At 46.1% G+C, this 15,029-nt stretch overlaps 1 pseudogene across 1 annotated transcript in view; it reads right to left on the reverse strand.

The window, feature by feature from the left end:
- Positions 1-12,935, reverse strand: part of Gm29719 (predicted gene, 29719) — a 70,130-nt pseudogene extending 57,195 nt beyond the window's left edge. Inside the window, exon 1 of the transcript NR_163600.1 lies at positions 12,745-12,935. The product of NR_163600.1 is annotated as a predicted gene, 29719 (transcript). The remainder of the gene's footprint in view (positions 1-12,744) is intronic.
- Between the last annotated feature and the right edge of the window lie 2,094 nt (positions 12,936-15,029).

The raw sequence follows: 15,029 nt of genomic DNA on the forward strand, positions 1-15,029 counted from the left end.
AGGTTCAAAGCCACCTTCTGGCTTCTATGGGTACTATATTCATATGCACAAACACACACGTAATTAAAATAAAAGTAAAAATATAATGTATTAAATGCATAAACATGTATCATGGTCATTTAGCATTATCAAATGTCCTTCATACATAAGAAAGTTATTATGCCCCACCCCAGCCATGCAGTAGGTATGGTTGTAGCAAAACCAGCACAAACATGCAGAGTAAGATAAGAACCTCCCATCTCTGTGATAGTCTTATGGGACCATTATGCTACATATGTGTTATGCAGTTGTTCACCGAAGCATCATTACAAAGCACACAACTAACTTCACACCACTTTGATTGAAAACACATTAGTGCAAGGACGTCCTCAGCTCTCGGCTATTATTTTTTACAAGTATCGTCAGAACTCAGAAAGAGTGCCATCAATTAGGGGAATGTGCATAACCACGGCAGCCTCAACCTATCAATTATTTATGTCCTGTAATAGTGCTATGAGCATCGTTAGGCACCGGGCCCTGCTTCTGCTTAGTTCAAGCCAAGAGATTCTGCAGGCCTCCATCCACCAAGAAAATGTAGACAATTCAAGCAGTATGCTTTCTGTAACGCCATCTTGATAATCCAGCCTAGTTCGTCCCGTAGTCATGAGGGTCCTTTCTATACTTTGATGACTTTTGAATTCATGGATGATCAACAGACTCCTATGACATCACTCTCTTTCGACAAATACTCTTAACCCTTTATGTAATCTGTGGTAGTCTGGGGAGGCCCACACAATAAAGTACATTGGTTTATAAAAGAAATTGACCACACTAAAGTATTAAAAATTGTTACATAGTAGCTTGTGTATTCATTGATATGTGAGATAATTAAGGTCCAGCACTGATGTAATGATTAACAATGTCAAAGTGAGGAGTTACAGAGACAAAGTTTGGAGCTGTGACGAAAGGATGGACCATCTAGAGACTGCCATATCCGGGGATCCATCCCATAATCAGCCTCCAAACGCTGACACCATTGCACACACTAGCAAGATTTTGCTGAAAGGACCCAGATAGAGCTCTCTCTTGTGAGACTATGCCGGGGCCTAGCAAACACAGAAGTGGATGCTCACAGTCAGCTATTGGATGGATCACAGGGCCCCCAATGGAGGAGCTAGAGAAAGTACCCAAGGAGCTAAAGGGAGCTGCAACCCTATAGGTGGAACAACAATATGAACTAACCAGTACCCCTGAGCTCTTGACTCTAGCTGCATATGTATCAAAAGATGTCCTAGTCAGCCATCACTGGAAAGAGAGACCCATTGGACTTGCAAACTTTATATGCCCCAGTACAGGGGAATGCCAGGGAGTGGGTGGGTAGGGGAGTGGGGGGGGGGTATGGGGAACTTTTGGGATAGCATTGGAAATGTAAATGAGGAAAATACCTGATAAAAATATTTAAAAAGGGCTGGTGAGATGGCTCAGTGGGTAAGAGCACCCGACTGCTCTTCTGAAGGTCTGGAGTTCAAATCCCAGCAACCACATGGTGGCTCACAACCATCTGTAACGAGATCTGACTCCCTCTTCTGGAGTGTCTGAAGACAGCTACAGTGTACTTACATATAACCAATAAATAAATCTTTAAAAAAAAATATTTAAAAAAAAAACAATGTCAAAGTGGCAGGGATAGAGACAAAACTTTGCTGTTTCTAAGGCAAATGATGTCACAGGAGAACACTTGGGATTTCTGTCGGGAACAAAGTTACAGGTCTGGCTGATTTCACCTTGGCCTTTGCTTTCATTCACAATGGAAGGAAATGCTAAGTTTTAGTTAAAGAATAATGGAAACAGGGCCCAGAGAGGTCTCTCAGTGTTTAGGAGCACTGGCTGCTCTTCCAGATGACCTGAGTTCAATTCTTAGAACCCACATAATGGTTTTCAACTATCTGTAACTCTAGTCCTATGCGGTCCAATGTCCTTTCCTGCCTCTGAGGGCACCAGACACACAAGTGGTATGCAGATATGCCCATGTAATAAAATATATTCTTAAAAAGATTAATGAAAAGAAGGATGCTGTTTCCCACAGACCAAGACAGGCTAAGGACTGTGGCCTAAGAAATTACACGTTTATTGATTTCATTGTAAGATGAAATTAAGGTAACAGTTGTGGGGGTTGCATGAACGGGAAAAGCTAGAGACCTGAAAAGGGGCTGCTTGGCCTCTGCTTCCCACCAGTAAAGAACCCTTAGGTGCCTGCTCTGTTCCTAGCCAGGCATCAGGAATCACATGGCAAGAGGGACTTCAGGAGCAGCCACACAGCATGTCTGTGTGCCACAGCCTCGGGTTCCCCTGTTCCAACTTCCCAGGTGCAGAAGTGAACTAGCAGATCTCAGTTTCAGAGCTCCAAGTCTCCATGGAAAGGGAGAACAACAGGGAGATGTGGTAGCTGTGAGATGGCTCAGTCCATGAACTGTTTGCCTGGCAGGTAAGGACCGGTCTTCAATCCAGTGTCACACCTTGTAATCCCAACCCTAGGAGCTAGGCAGGAAGTTCCAGCTTAGCCTAGTCAGCGAGACCCAATGAGAGACCCTGACTCAAAAGACAAAGAGATGGCACCAGAGGAGGAAGAGTGGAAGATGGGGCTGGAGAGATGGCTCAGCAGTTAAGAGCACTGACTGATATTCCAGAGGTCCTGAGTTCAATTCCCAGCAACCATATGGTGGCTTACAACCATCTGTAAAGGGATCTGATGCCCCCTTCTGATGTGCATGAAGACAGCGACAGTGTACTTACATATATAAATAAATCTTTAAAAGAGAGAGAGAGAGCGAGCAGAGGATGATCTCTGGTTTTCACGCACACGAACACGCAAATGCACCTGTGCACACACCCACACACACCTTAGAACACAGTGTGACCAATGCTACAAGAAGCAAGTTAGTGTTCGCGCTTCCCAAGTGTAGCCTCTGAGCTCACTTCTGGCTGTCTTCTATTTGTGAACAGCCTGCAGAGTCACTTGCTGGTTTGCTTGATTCTCAGTTATTTTAAATAAACAAAGCAGTGGATGTGAACAGTTCCTGTGGCTGGATGTGTTCTTCTCCGGCTTGGGTCTCCAGCTTCTCATTAAGGTAGGGCCCCAGTGAATGCCATCCTGGAGGGATAACGACAGCATTTCCACAGGAGGAACCTGGGCTCCTCGATGCTTACCCAGCAAATATGCATTTCAGTCGTGTGCATTTCAGGAATACAACTATCTACGAAACACTATTCCCTCCCCATCCTGGGCCGGCCAGGATCAAGGAGTGGGAACTACCCTGTTCAAGAAAGAGAACACTGGCTCCCCCTTGTGTGCGATCTAGCCATCTTTGTTGGGCATTTGTAGAGCACCAGACACTATTCTGGGCACCTCCATTTGCTGTGTCTGATGAGGGGATTATAGCAAAAGCATGTAAAGAGGAGAATAAAGTCAGAGAGACGTCACCAGCAAGGAAAAGAGGCTGAAATTTCTACCAGGAAGCTGGAGTGAAGCAACTGCCCATCAGCATTAGCCAGACCTCTGATCTTCCTTGTCACCAAGGCAAAACACAACACAGCAGAAACCTTCAGGGTACATACAGTTCGAACAAACCAAAAGAAACGCTTAGGGCCTTGGTCCTCAAGCTGAGGGTCGCTGAGTTGGCCGACCACGTCATCAGCAGTTTGAAAGCAGAAGAAGAACGATGACCCATATCATCTTTACACAAACTCAAAGCCGAGGACACAACACAGATTTAAATTCACCAAAAGGGCTTCAGCTATAGCCCGCATGGATTTCTGGTATTCCAAAAGACAGAGAGACAGTGGTCTGGACAGTCCCAGTGGTCTGGACAGTGGTTTGTGAGCATTCCAAATCCATTTCGCCGTGGTTACTCTCAACTCTTGGGGACTTGGATCCCAGCTTCTCTGTACATTCAGCCAAATGGGAGACTTTATCCTCATTTCTATAGATTTTTAGTATCTCAGATACTTGGTGAGCATGGAAGATCAGTAAAGCCTTCTGATTGAAACGTGTCTTGTTTTTGTTTTGTTTTGTTTGTTTGTTTTGCCTTAGAAGGCTGTCCTAGCTAGTTTTATGTTAACTTGACACAAGTTAGAGTTATCTGAAAGGAGGAAGCCTCAGTTGAGAAGATGCCTCTATAAGATCCAACTGTAGGACATTTTCTCCATTAGTGAGCAAAAGTGGGGGGGGGACCCTAGCCCACTGTGGGTGGGGTTATCCATGGGTTGGTGGTCCTAGGTTCTACAAGAAAGCAGGCTGAGGAAACCACGAGGAACAAGCCAGTAAGCAGCATCCCTCCATGGCCTCTGCATCAGCTCCTGCCTCCAGGCTCCTGCCCTGCTTAAGTTCCTATCCTGACTTCTTTCAGTGATAGACTAGGATGCTGTGATGTGGAAGTAGAAGCCAAGTAAATGCTTTTTCCTCCTCAACTTGCTTTTTCATCATGGTCTTTCATAGAAGCAATAGCAACCCTAAGAGGGTTGAAAAGACCCTTTCAAAATAGCGACACAAAACATTATCCCAAGGTCATTTATGACAAGAGTCAGTGGAAGGCAGGGTCTGTAGTGTGCACCTGACATTTCACACTCAGGAGTCAAGGTCAGAAGGCTCTCAAGTTCAGGAAAAACTGCACAGAAAGTCTCAGAAAACCAAAAAGATGGACTAGCAAGCCAGTAGGTGATTGCTCTGTGGTTGTCGGTGTCTTCTCATCGTCATGCCGCTCAGAGGCTTAGGACATTCTGTTTACTATGATTGAACACTGGAACTTGCTACAGGCTTTCCTTGGGGTCTGTACCACCCCTGGTTTAGAGATATATGTATGCTTCTGTTATTGAACTGTGCTGAAATCCCAAATATGGGTTGACTTTCTTACCAGCTTATGGGGAAAGCGCACAACCTGGCGACAGAAGTTAACTCACAGAAACACGAGGGATGTCGTGCATGATCAGGATTTTCAGGGAAAGTGGCTACTGTGTACACTGAAGGAAAACAAAACGTTGGCCATCATTTACCATCCGAGAAAGACATCACCACTTACAGGATTTGGGTCAATAAATCACAGGCCAGCAACAGTGTGTGCGTGCGGATACCATCAGCCACAGATGTCTGGTTACCTCCTCTGTCAGCTGATATTCTTTTTTATAGAGAAGTTCATGTCACATCATTACAACACATACCTATTTCTTTTTATTACTGTTACAATCATTACATAAGTTACGCTGTGCATACACTAACTCCAGGAGAGAACGGGAGGCACAAGGCAGTTCCTATAAAAACTGGTTCCTGAACTTATGAACTAGTAGACCCCCTCACTGCCCAGGTGGCTTCTAAATTAATGCCATCACTCTTGTTCACTTTCCAATTTGCCATTGGTTTGGAGGAGATCGGGGCAGAGACGAATAGAGAATCGGTTCATTTGGAGCTTATAAACAGTTTTCTGAGTTAGTTTGATTATGAACTAAATTCTGCCTGATTTCTGGGTTGTAACGAAGCTTGTAGTTGCTCTTTCAATAGCAGTCACTTAAATGACCTCCGGTGTGTATCTACATCCTCTGAAGCTTCCTCTTGGCTAGGTTGGCGCTGGACTTTTGGGAGTCATTTGCCAATGTGGAGATTCTACAGTGGAATTCTTTTTCCAACTCACTCAGAATCAGCTCCTGCTGGGCCCAGCAGCACCTCATGCAATCTCAGCTGCTTGGGAGGCTGAGGCCTGCCCAGGATAGTTGGTGAGGCTTTGTCTGAAGACATAAAACAGTGGGCTGTGAGCACAGTCCTGGGTAACATGCTCGCCTAGGATGCATAGAGCCTGGCTGATGAAAAAAAATATTGAAACTACTCTTGGTTCATAGTATCCTTTCCCCAGAGACTTCAAAAAGATGAACAGGCCCGTCAAAGAAGCCAACACTTACAGTTTTAGCAAGAATAAGAACGTGGTCACAAACTTGATTTCTGGTGACATGCACTACCAAGAAATTTTAAAAGGACTTTGGGGTTTTTCAGGTATTTAAAAAAAATATGGATGAAACAAACATAGTTCTCTCTTGGATGCTTTTCAGTTTTGTAACATTTTTGAATGAGCAAGAGAAGAAAGTGATGTCTCATGTACCACACGAGGGTGGGTTTGTGCTTCTCCATCCTCAATGCTTCCTGAATGTTGCCTGCTCCTGCCCTCTCCCCATGAAGTCATTTAAGACCCATTCATATGGGGCCAGGGAGATGGTTGGGTGGGTAGTGCTTTGTGTGAGGACATGAGTTCAGATCCTCAGAGCCCACGTAAAAGCTGAACAGCATTCTACAGTGAGGTGAGGGGTCAGAAGACTCCCCCAGAAACTTACCGACATTGACACCCTCCTCAAACAAGATGGAACATAAGACTGGCACTTGAGGCTGCATTGACACCTGCATTTGCACGTGCCTAGCAGAACCGACTCTTCTTCCAAAATCAACCCCCGCCCCGCCCCCTGCAACCACAGACTATTAAACACATCACATTAGATACTCTTCCATACTTTCTCTACTCTTCCTTCTGGCCAACTAAATTTCATTTACTCTAAACAACTGAGGGCAATAAGAGGCTACTGTCCTGTAAGTAGCCCTGTTCTGTCCCTTGCTTCACCGCTGAGGTCTTGAGCAACTTACAGAACTCCACCCACCCAGGACTTAATGTTGTTACTCACAAATCAGAGTGACACCCAGGATGTTCCTAGGCCTTTGACAGTGAAGTGTGAATACAGACAGAGAACAGCATGGTGTATGGCAGGCAGGAAGTGCCGGTTGATATTAGCAACATGCTTGAAGGAGGACTCACAGAACTGCTGTGTGTTGGTGTGATGGTTTGTATATCCTTGGACCAGGGAGTGGCACCATTTGAAGGTGTGTGGCCTTGTTGGAATAGGTGTGACCTGGTTGGAATGGGTGTGTCACTGTGGGTGTGGGTATAAGATCCCCACCCTAATTGCCTGGAAGTCAGTCTTCCACTAGCAGCCTTTGGATGAAGACATAGAACTCTCAGCTCCTCCTGCGCCATGCCTGCCTGGATACTGCCATGCTCCCACCTTGATGATAATGGACTGAACCTCTGAACCTGTAAGCCAGCCCCAATTAAATGTTGTTTTTTATAAGACTTGCCTTTGCCTTGGTCATGGTGTCTGTTCACAGCAGTAAAACCCTAGCTAAGACAGTTGGCTAGAATTATATCAACTTGACATGAATTATAGTCATTTGAGAAGAGGGAACCTCAACTGAGAAAATAACTCCACAAGATTGGGCTGTGGGGAAGGCTGTAGGGCATTTTCTTAATTAATGATTGATAGGGGAGGACCCAGACCATTGTGGGTAGACCATCCCTGGGCTGGTGGTCCTGTATTCTACAAGAAAGCAGGTTGAGCAAGCCATGCAAGCCATAAGCAGCACCCCTCCATGGCCTCTGCATCAGCTCCTGCCTCCATGTTCCTGTCCTGACTTGCTTCGGTGATGAACAGCATCGTGGACATGTAAGCCAAATAACCCTTTCCGTCCTCAACTTGCCTTTGGGTCATGGTGTTTCACCACAGCAAGAGAACACTGACTAAGACATGTTAGTCTTGGAAGGGCCATGCGGGGTGCCAAACCCTTCAGTCAGTTTTTCCTTATTTCCAGTCAAAACCAATCACCCCTTCACCTTTAGCCTTCATTCTTTCCACTCTGCGTTTCTCCATAGGGGGTTCAGTTTCATTTGTGCTGGCGTGTTTCTCTCTAATGGGAGTCTCGGGTTACGGTAGGAGGTACCCAGTGCCTGGCTTGAACTGAGAAACCTTGTGCACAACAAGACTGGAAGGTTTACTAAAGCCGGAAGCAGGAGGCAGCAGGGCAGGAGGGAGACAGTCAGGGATGGGAATATGCAGAAAGCTGCAGTGTCAGAACTCTGAAGCACATACGCAAATTTGAGTCACTCCTAAACTCGAAACGAACTCTAGAAATGATCACAAGCCAGTGATCTCATACAGACTGTCACAATGGCACAGCGAGAACCCCGAGACCTCCCAGACCCAGTTTTCTTCGATGTCTATAATCCTGTTTGTTCAGGAAGGAGAGGAGCAACAAGGGAAGCCGTTTCTCTGGGGCTGTGTGGCGCAGGGCACTGTGTCTGAGGGGTCCCTAGACAGCCACAGCCCTCCCACTCAGGACCTGGAAGCACCAGACCACACCCACCTGGCATACAGTGTCTTTCCTATCATGCCTCTAATGAAGTTTCAGATATAAGTAAGCATTAGGCATCAAAGATTAGTAATACAGAGGTTACCATAGAAAGTCATTCCATTTCTGTTCCCACAAGCACCCAGACAAAAAGCAGCGTGGGATGGGAAGGGGGGACCCACATTATTTGGCTTACACAGTCCATAACAGAGGGGAGGTCAAAGCAGAAACTCACAGCCTCAAAGAGAAATGAATGTAGATCTGCTACCAGCTCCTACTCAGTTTTCTTTAACACAGTTCAGGGTCCAGCCAATGAAACAGTCCGCCCATATCAGGGTGGGAAGTCCCACATCAATTAACAATCAAGGGCTGAGCCCTGTGGCACACGCCTTTAATCCCAGCACCAAGGAGGCCAAAGCAAGAGGATTTCTGTGAGTTCAGCTAACCTGGTCTACTAAGCAAAGCCAAGCCAGTCAAGGCTACCAATAAAATAGGCTCCACCCAGCAGTTGACTCAGACAGATGCAGACAACCACAGCCAAACAGTGGATGGAGCTTGGGGACTCTTAGGGAAGAATAAGAGGAAGGGTTGCAGCCCCTAAGGGGATAGGAACTCCACAGCAAGACCAACAGAGTCAACTAACCTGGACCCTTGGGGCTTTCAGAGTCTGAACCACCAACCAAAGAACATACACGGGCTGGACCTAGGTCTCTCCACTCCTATGTAGCAGATGTGCAGCGTGGTCTTCATGTGGGTCCTGAACAGCTGGAGTAGGGGCTGTCCCAAAAGCTGCTGCCTGCACTCGTGCAGTGTTCTACTAGCTGGGCTGCCTTGTCTGGCCACAGTGGGAGAGGAAGTGCCTAGCCTCACAGAGACTTGAAGTGCAGGGAGAGGGGGGGGTGTACCCAGGGGGAGGGCCCACCTACTCAGAGTAGAAGGGGAGGGGGGATGGAGGAAGGATTGTGGGAGGGGGTGACCAGGATGGGGGCAGTGAGCAGGATGTAAAGTGAAAAAGTAAAAAAAAAAAAAATATATATAATTTGAAAAAAATCCAACAAAATAAATAGTTGAGACAATCACTCTCAGGCAGACACAGAGGATAATCTGTTGGGGTTAATTCTTTAGAATCACTCTTTTCAAGTTGTGGCAAATTGACAGAAACCAACCACCACACAGGCCACAGTAAATTATTTAAAACACGTGAAATGCGTCCTTCTAGAATTAGCCATTTCAAGTTTTTGAATTATGGTTGCCCTGAGTAACTAAAAATGTGAAAGATGTAACCATGGTTCAGGAGTGGACTGACTGTGTTTCTATTTTGTCTGTGTAGCCATATTGGATCCCAGGGGAAGGGTGGGCTACAGCATCCAGACCGTCTGTGCACGGGACGTGGTGCAGCATCTAGCATCATTTACTGACCTGCTGCTGCCAGGTGTGAGGAACTGCAAAGGCAAAGCCAAGTCGGACCCAATCTATATTCCAGAGGCCAGAAAAATAGCGGGCAAACAAACCACTCACACTCCAGGAGGATGGTTGGGAAAAGAAAGCATGCTTTAATGCACACTGGGAGGGAAGAAAGGGCTGGAAGAACCAGGGAGGGCTGACTAGGGCACAGGGGTGGCGTCTACGATGGGAAAAGTCACACAGCTATAGAGACCTCATATAGAACAGCGGCCTGTCCCGGCTTCATTTCTGTGGCTGTGATAAAATATCCCAACCAAAGCAGCAGAGAGAAAAGGGATTGGTTTTAGCTTACAATTCCAAGTTCACTGTGGGGAAGTGAAGGCGGGATCTTCAGATAGCTCGTCGCACTACATCCATAGACAAGACAGAGTATGAGCACAGGCAAGTTTGCTTGCTTGCTTAGTTAATTAATTAATTTTGTGATCAGTTCAATCCTCCTACTTTTATACACTTCAGAACCCCAACCCCCACCCCCACCCCTGTCTAGGATGGTGGCACTCACACCAACTAGCTCAGTTAAGGGAATCTCTCACATACATGCCTCCAGACTGTCGCAATGCAAACAGTCCCTCACTGAGACTCTCCTGCTAGGGAATTCTAGGTTGGGGCGAGTTGACAATTAAAGCTAACCACCATGCAGTCCCAGAACACTGTGTCCTCTGGGGATGTCGAAGCCATCTATGCTCTGTGGCCTTTGCACAGTGACAATATCAGCAAACCTCACACTCTGGGACAAAACCTGTCCCTGTAGTTGACACATGCCTGCATTCATTCTTGCTACAACGCTGGTTGCTGCCCTGGGCCCGGCAGGCAGCGACCTTGATTCAGGCATCTGGAGCTGCTGGCAAGGGAGCCAGAACAGGAAATGGAGAGTAGAAAGACAAAGGGGGTGAGAAGGGGAGGCCGACACTGTTTGTAGCCAGGCCCTTGCTTCTTTACCTACTGATGGGTGTTTTGAGCTGGCAGCCACTGAACCAAAGGAAATAGATGTCGGTCCTGTATTGTGTGGGCCAGCACGCCAGCAGAATGGAAGTGAGCAGGTAGCAGTGTGCTAGTGCAAGCCTGCCTGAGAACACACTGTCCCACCCCGCCCCGCTCTGTTCCCACAGCCTGCAGGCCACAGCCACTCACTGAGGAGCCTCGAGCTTTTGGAGGCTGCAGCTAGGCCCAGCTGTTCCACCACAGCTTTTTTTTTTGAGAATCTTCTCAGCTTCAGGGTGGGACCACAACACTTCTGCCTCCAACGCAAAGGACAAGCCGGGGTGACCAAATAGACCTTCACACTGTCCCTGAGAAATCACACCCTTTATGTTCCTTGTGTAGCTTCTTTCTCTATGAAGGTTTTTGATAGCCGCAAAGAACACGCGCCCACCCAAGGCAGAAGAGGAATAAGAGCGGTTATCTCTAGTTCCAGCCAGAACTGGGCTCCCATTTACAGGCTTCCAAGATTTTGCGTAAATGAACATTATCAGAAAGCCTTGCACAGGAAGGGAATTGTGTGCTCAAAAAGTTTATCTTTGCCGATTATCATTAATCATTGGTGTGTTTTCTGGGGAATTCAAGCCCCGGCCAAGGTCCCGTTTCTTTAATGTTTATTTTGACAGTTTTTACAAGGCGGGTCAGCCTCAGATCCCTTAGAACATACTCCCGGAAGGCTATCCCAGTGGGGCAGAACCATGGCTCTCTGTGAGAGTGCTATGTATGCTCCTCATTTTGGTGGATCCGTGCTACCCAGCTTTCCCCTGCACCTCCCATGGTCTTGTAGAATCAGAGTAAAAGAGAGGGGAAAAAAAAATCAGGATTTTCATGGTTTAAACTTGACCTCTTCACACAGAAGTTCAAAGAAGTAAAAATTAACACAACGTTGCCATGGCAACCACAGACTCTTGTCACTATGTTTTTTGTTGTTGGGATAGCCACTGTTAGTTTAGTACTCCCTCTAGGCCCCGCAGATTAGCAAGTATGTTATACACTAAAGGTCTCTGTGGCAGGCTGAAGTCAGTGTACCCACTCTACAGATTTGAAAATGGAGGCAGGGTATTTGGTAATTTACCTGAAGTCACACTGGGACTCTGAAACCTGATTCTTTGTCTGGATACAGAAGTTAAGAAGTTATAGTCTCCAATTAATTATCTTGTCTGAATGATTTTTTTTTCTCTATCAACTCTACTATCAATAAAGATCTAATATACACTTTCCTTTGACAACTTATGTCATACTGAGGTATCTATTTGGGACTGAATAAAGCTCAATTAAGAGAAATTTAAGGGTCTGGTGGGTCATGCCTTTAATTTCGGTACTCAGGAATCAGAGGTAGGTGGATCTCGGTGAGTTCAAGGCCAGCCTGGACTACCTATAGTAAGTTTGAGGCCAGCTTGTCTATATATAGTGAGCTTAGGTCAAAAATCTCTACAAAGTGAGAACCTGTCAAGATAGAGAGAGAAAATAGGGTTTAAAGTAGGTCCTGGGCAATTTTACTTCTTTATTGTAAAATTATATTTATCTTTCATCTTCAAACTAGAGGTCAAGGTTGACGAAAACAGCCTAAACCAGTGAAGCTGATTCAGAACAAAACAAGTGGTGTACATAAGACCTTGAAAGCCAAGGTAGCCAGATGCTATGCTATTGCCTAAGAAGGCATGCCATGCGGCTTTGGTATGCTGTCTCGTGTTTTGTTCTTTAAATCTTAAGTTACTTTCCTGATTAGAACATCATTACTTTCTCTCTCTCTCTCTCTTTCTCTCTCTCTTTTCTTTCTTTCTTTCTTTCTTTCTCTTTCTTTCTTTCTTTCTTTCTTTCTTTCTTTCTTTCTTTCTTTCTTTCTTTCTTTCTTTCTTTCTTGAGACAGGGTTTCTCTGAGTAGCTCAACCTGCCCCAGAACTTGATTTGTAGCCCAGGCTGGCCTCAAACTCACAGAGATCCACCTGCCTGTGCCTCCTGAGTACCACCACTGCCAGGCTCATCATTACATTATCAATGTCTCCTATTCAACACAATCACAAGGCTTGCTGTTCCTGCCATCAATCTAGGGACAGCTCTAACAGCTGAAAGACCACGAGCTCCCATGTAGACTCCGGGCTTCCTCCTACCTTAATCTGGAGTGTGTCCTGATGAGGAAGTCAGTTCCTTCACCATTGACCTGTGTGTCTTCTTCCTGCCTGCCAGGCACTGGCTGAGGCTGATGGTTTACATGGCTGTCCCAAGTGTGGCTGTAGCTAATCCCACGTCACCAAGGACCCAGACAGCGGAGACGTCCTAATGCTACGCCAAGGAGCTCACATGAGGATTTTACACTGCAAGCTAGAAGATAAGAGACTTCGGTGAAATGCCTCATCCTTCCCCCCAAACGTCCAGCAGAGCACAGTGTGTTTCCTGTGTGTGACCTCAGGTGCATGACTACTGACACCACAAAGAACAGCTTCTCATGGACCGTCATGGGCATTTCTAGGGTAAATTTTTTTGAAGGCTGACATGCATGCAGGATAGTATGTAAATCATAAGCATATTTGTCATGTTCTGAATGGCTGTCCCTTCTCAAACTTATTCAAATGTAACTGCCATGGCATTGGGTATCAGTGGTGTGACGAGAAGGCCACAGGGTCTCTACTCTCAGGCTAGATTAACAGTAGCATCCTGGGAGTGGGCCCCTTGATTCAAGAGTGGGTTTCTTATATTTTTGGTTGTGAGCCTAGCCTTTAACGGATGAGACATCTTTCCAGCCCCAAGAGTGGGTTTCTTATAAGAAAATGAGTTTGGGTGCTTTACTGCTCCTCCTCCCCCTCCTCCTCCTCTTCCTCCTCTGCTTCCTCCTCCTCTTCTTCTCCCTCCCTTCTTTCCATCTCCACTTCTGCTATGGGATGCCTTCCCTCTGTATATGACCTAGATGCCAGTATCAGGACCCTGAACTTGCCCACCTTCAGCATAGATGCTGAGGGTTGGGATGTAGTAGGGAGACTAAAGTAAGAGGGTGAGCTTTGGGGGCTGTGGAGATGGTTTGGCAGATAGAAGACTAGCTGTCTGTCTTAGTTAGAGTTTTGCTGCTGTGAACAGACACCATGACCAAGACAACTCTTATAAGGACAACATTTAATTGGGGCTGGCTTACAGGTTCAGAGGTTCAGTCCATTATCATCAAGGCAGGAGCATGGCAGCATCCAAGTAGGCATGGTGCAAGCAGAGCTGAGAGTTCTACATCTTCATCTGAAGGCTGCTATGAGGAGTCTGGCTTCCAGGCAGCTAGGATGAGGTGTTAAAGCCCACACCCACAGTGACACGCCTACTCCAACAAGGCCACATCTTCTACTAGTGCCACCCCATTAGGAGAGCATATACAAACCATCACACTGTCCAAGCATGATGACCTGAGTCTGGACTCCCAGTACCCACAGAACAGCCAGGTGCAGAGGTGTCATCCAGTGCTGGGGAGGAGTAGAGAGAGGCAAAAGAGTTTGGGTACTCTTTTCCTCCTCCTCCCCTTCCTCCTCCCTAGGAAGAATGGCAAGCTCCAGGTTCAGTGGGAGACCTGATTCAATAAGAAAGAGTAATAGCAGGTTATGCTTATGCCTACTTCTGCCTTCTACAAATGCACACGCGTGCACACACATACCACATGACCACAAATAAATACATTAAAAACTGGAGTAAAGGGTAACACCAATCTTGAGCAATCTCAAGCAAATCACTCTGTGAATCCCCACTTCCTGGTGAGACTCACTAGGCTTGCCTCCTGGCTTGATAGCCTGCTCCCGTTCAATCGCTGTGTTTGTGGTGTGTCTGTTATGGGCTGGGTACCACCACAGGGGCTGCGATGGAGAAGCTCTGGCCCTAAGGTAAAATCCTCAATAAATAGGAACTTGTATTTATTGGTTAGTAGAACTATAGGCATGAAGTGCTGAGTCAACCCATTTAGGAATATTTGAGAGAAAATGCTTTGAAAATGAGAATCGTTACCTAAAATGTAGACACTTCAGTCTGCTTGGCTGCATAACAAATATGACGGAAGGGGCAGCTTGCATAGCAACTTCTTTTCTCACAATTTGGGAGCCCAAGGTTAAGATACGGGCAAGGCTGAGTGAGGCCCATTTTCATTTTTGTTTTTATTGTTTTTACATTCTCTTTGCTTCATAGCCCAGGCTAGCCGCCTGCCTCACCCTCCCAAGTGCTGGGATTACGTGAGTGTGCCACCCATGCCTGGGTTATTTCTAGTCATTTAAAATTTTTATTTATTCATAAAACAGAGATGTGAAGATTGGGTTTATTTTTTTTCAATTTTTTATTAGATATTTTCTTCATTTACATTTCAAATGCTATCCTGAAAGTCCCCTATCCCCTCCCCCCGCCCTGCTCTCCTGGGTTTATTATTTATTTTGAAAGA

This window comes from Mus musculus, chromosome 17, assembly GCF_000001635.26.
Source record: "Mus musculus strain C57BL/6J chromosome 17, GRCm38.p6 C57BL/6J".
Taxonomy (NCBI): Eukaryota; Metazoa; Chordata; class Mammalia; order Rodentia; family Muridae; genus Mus; species Mus musculus.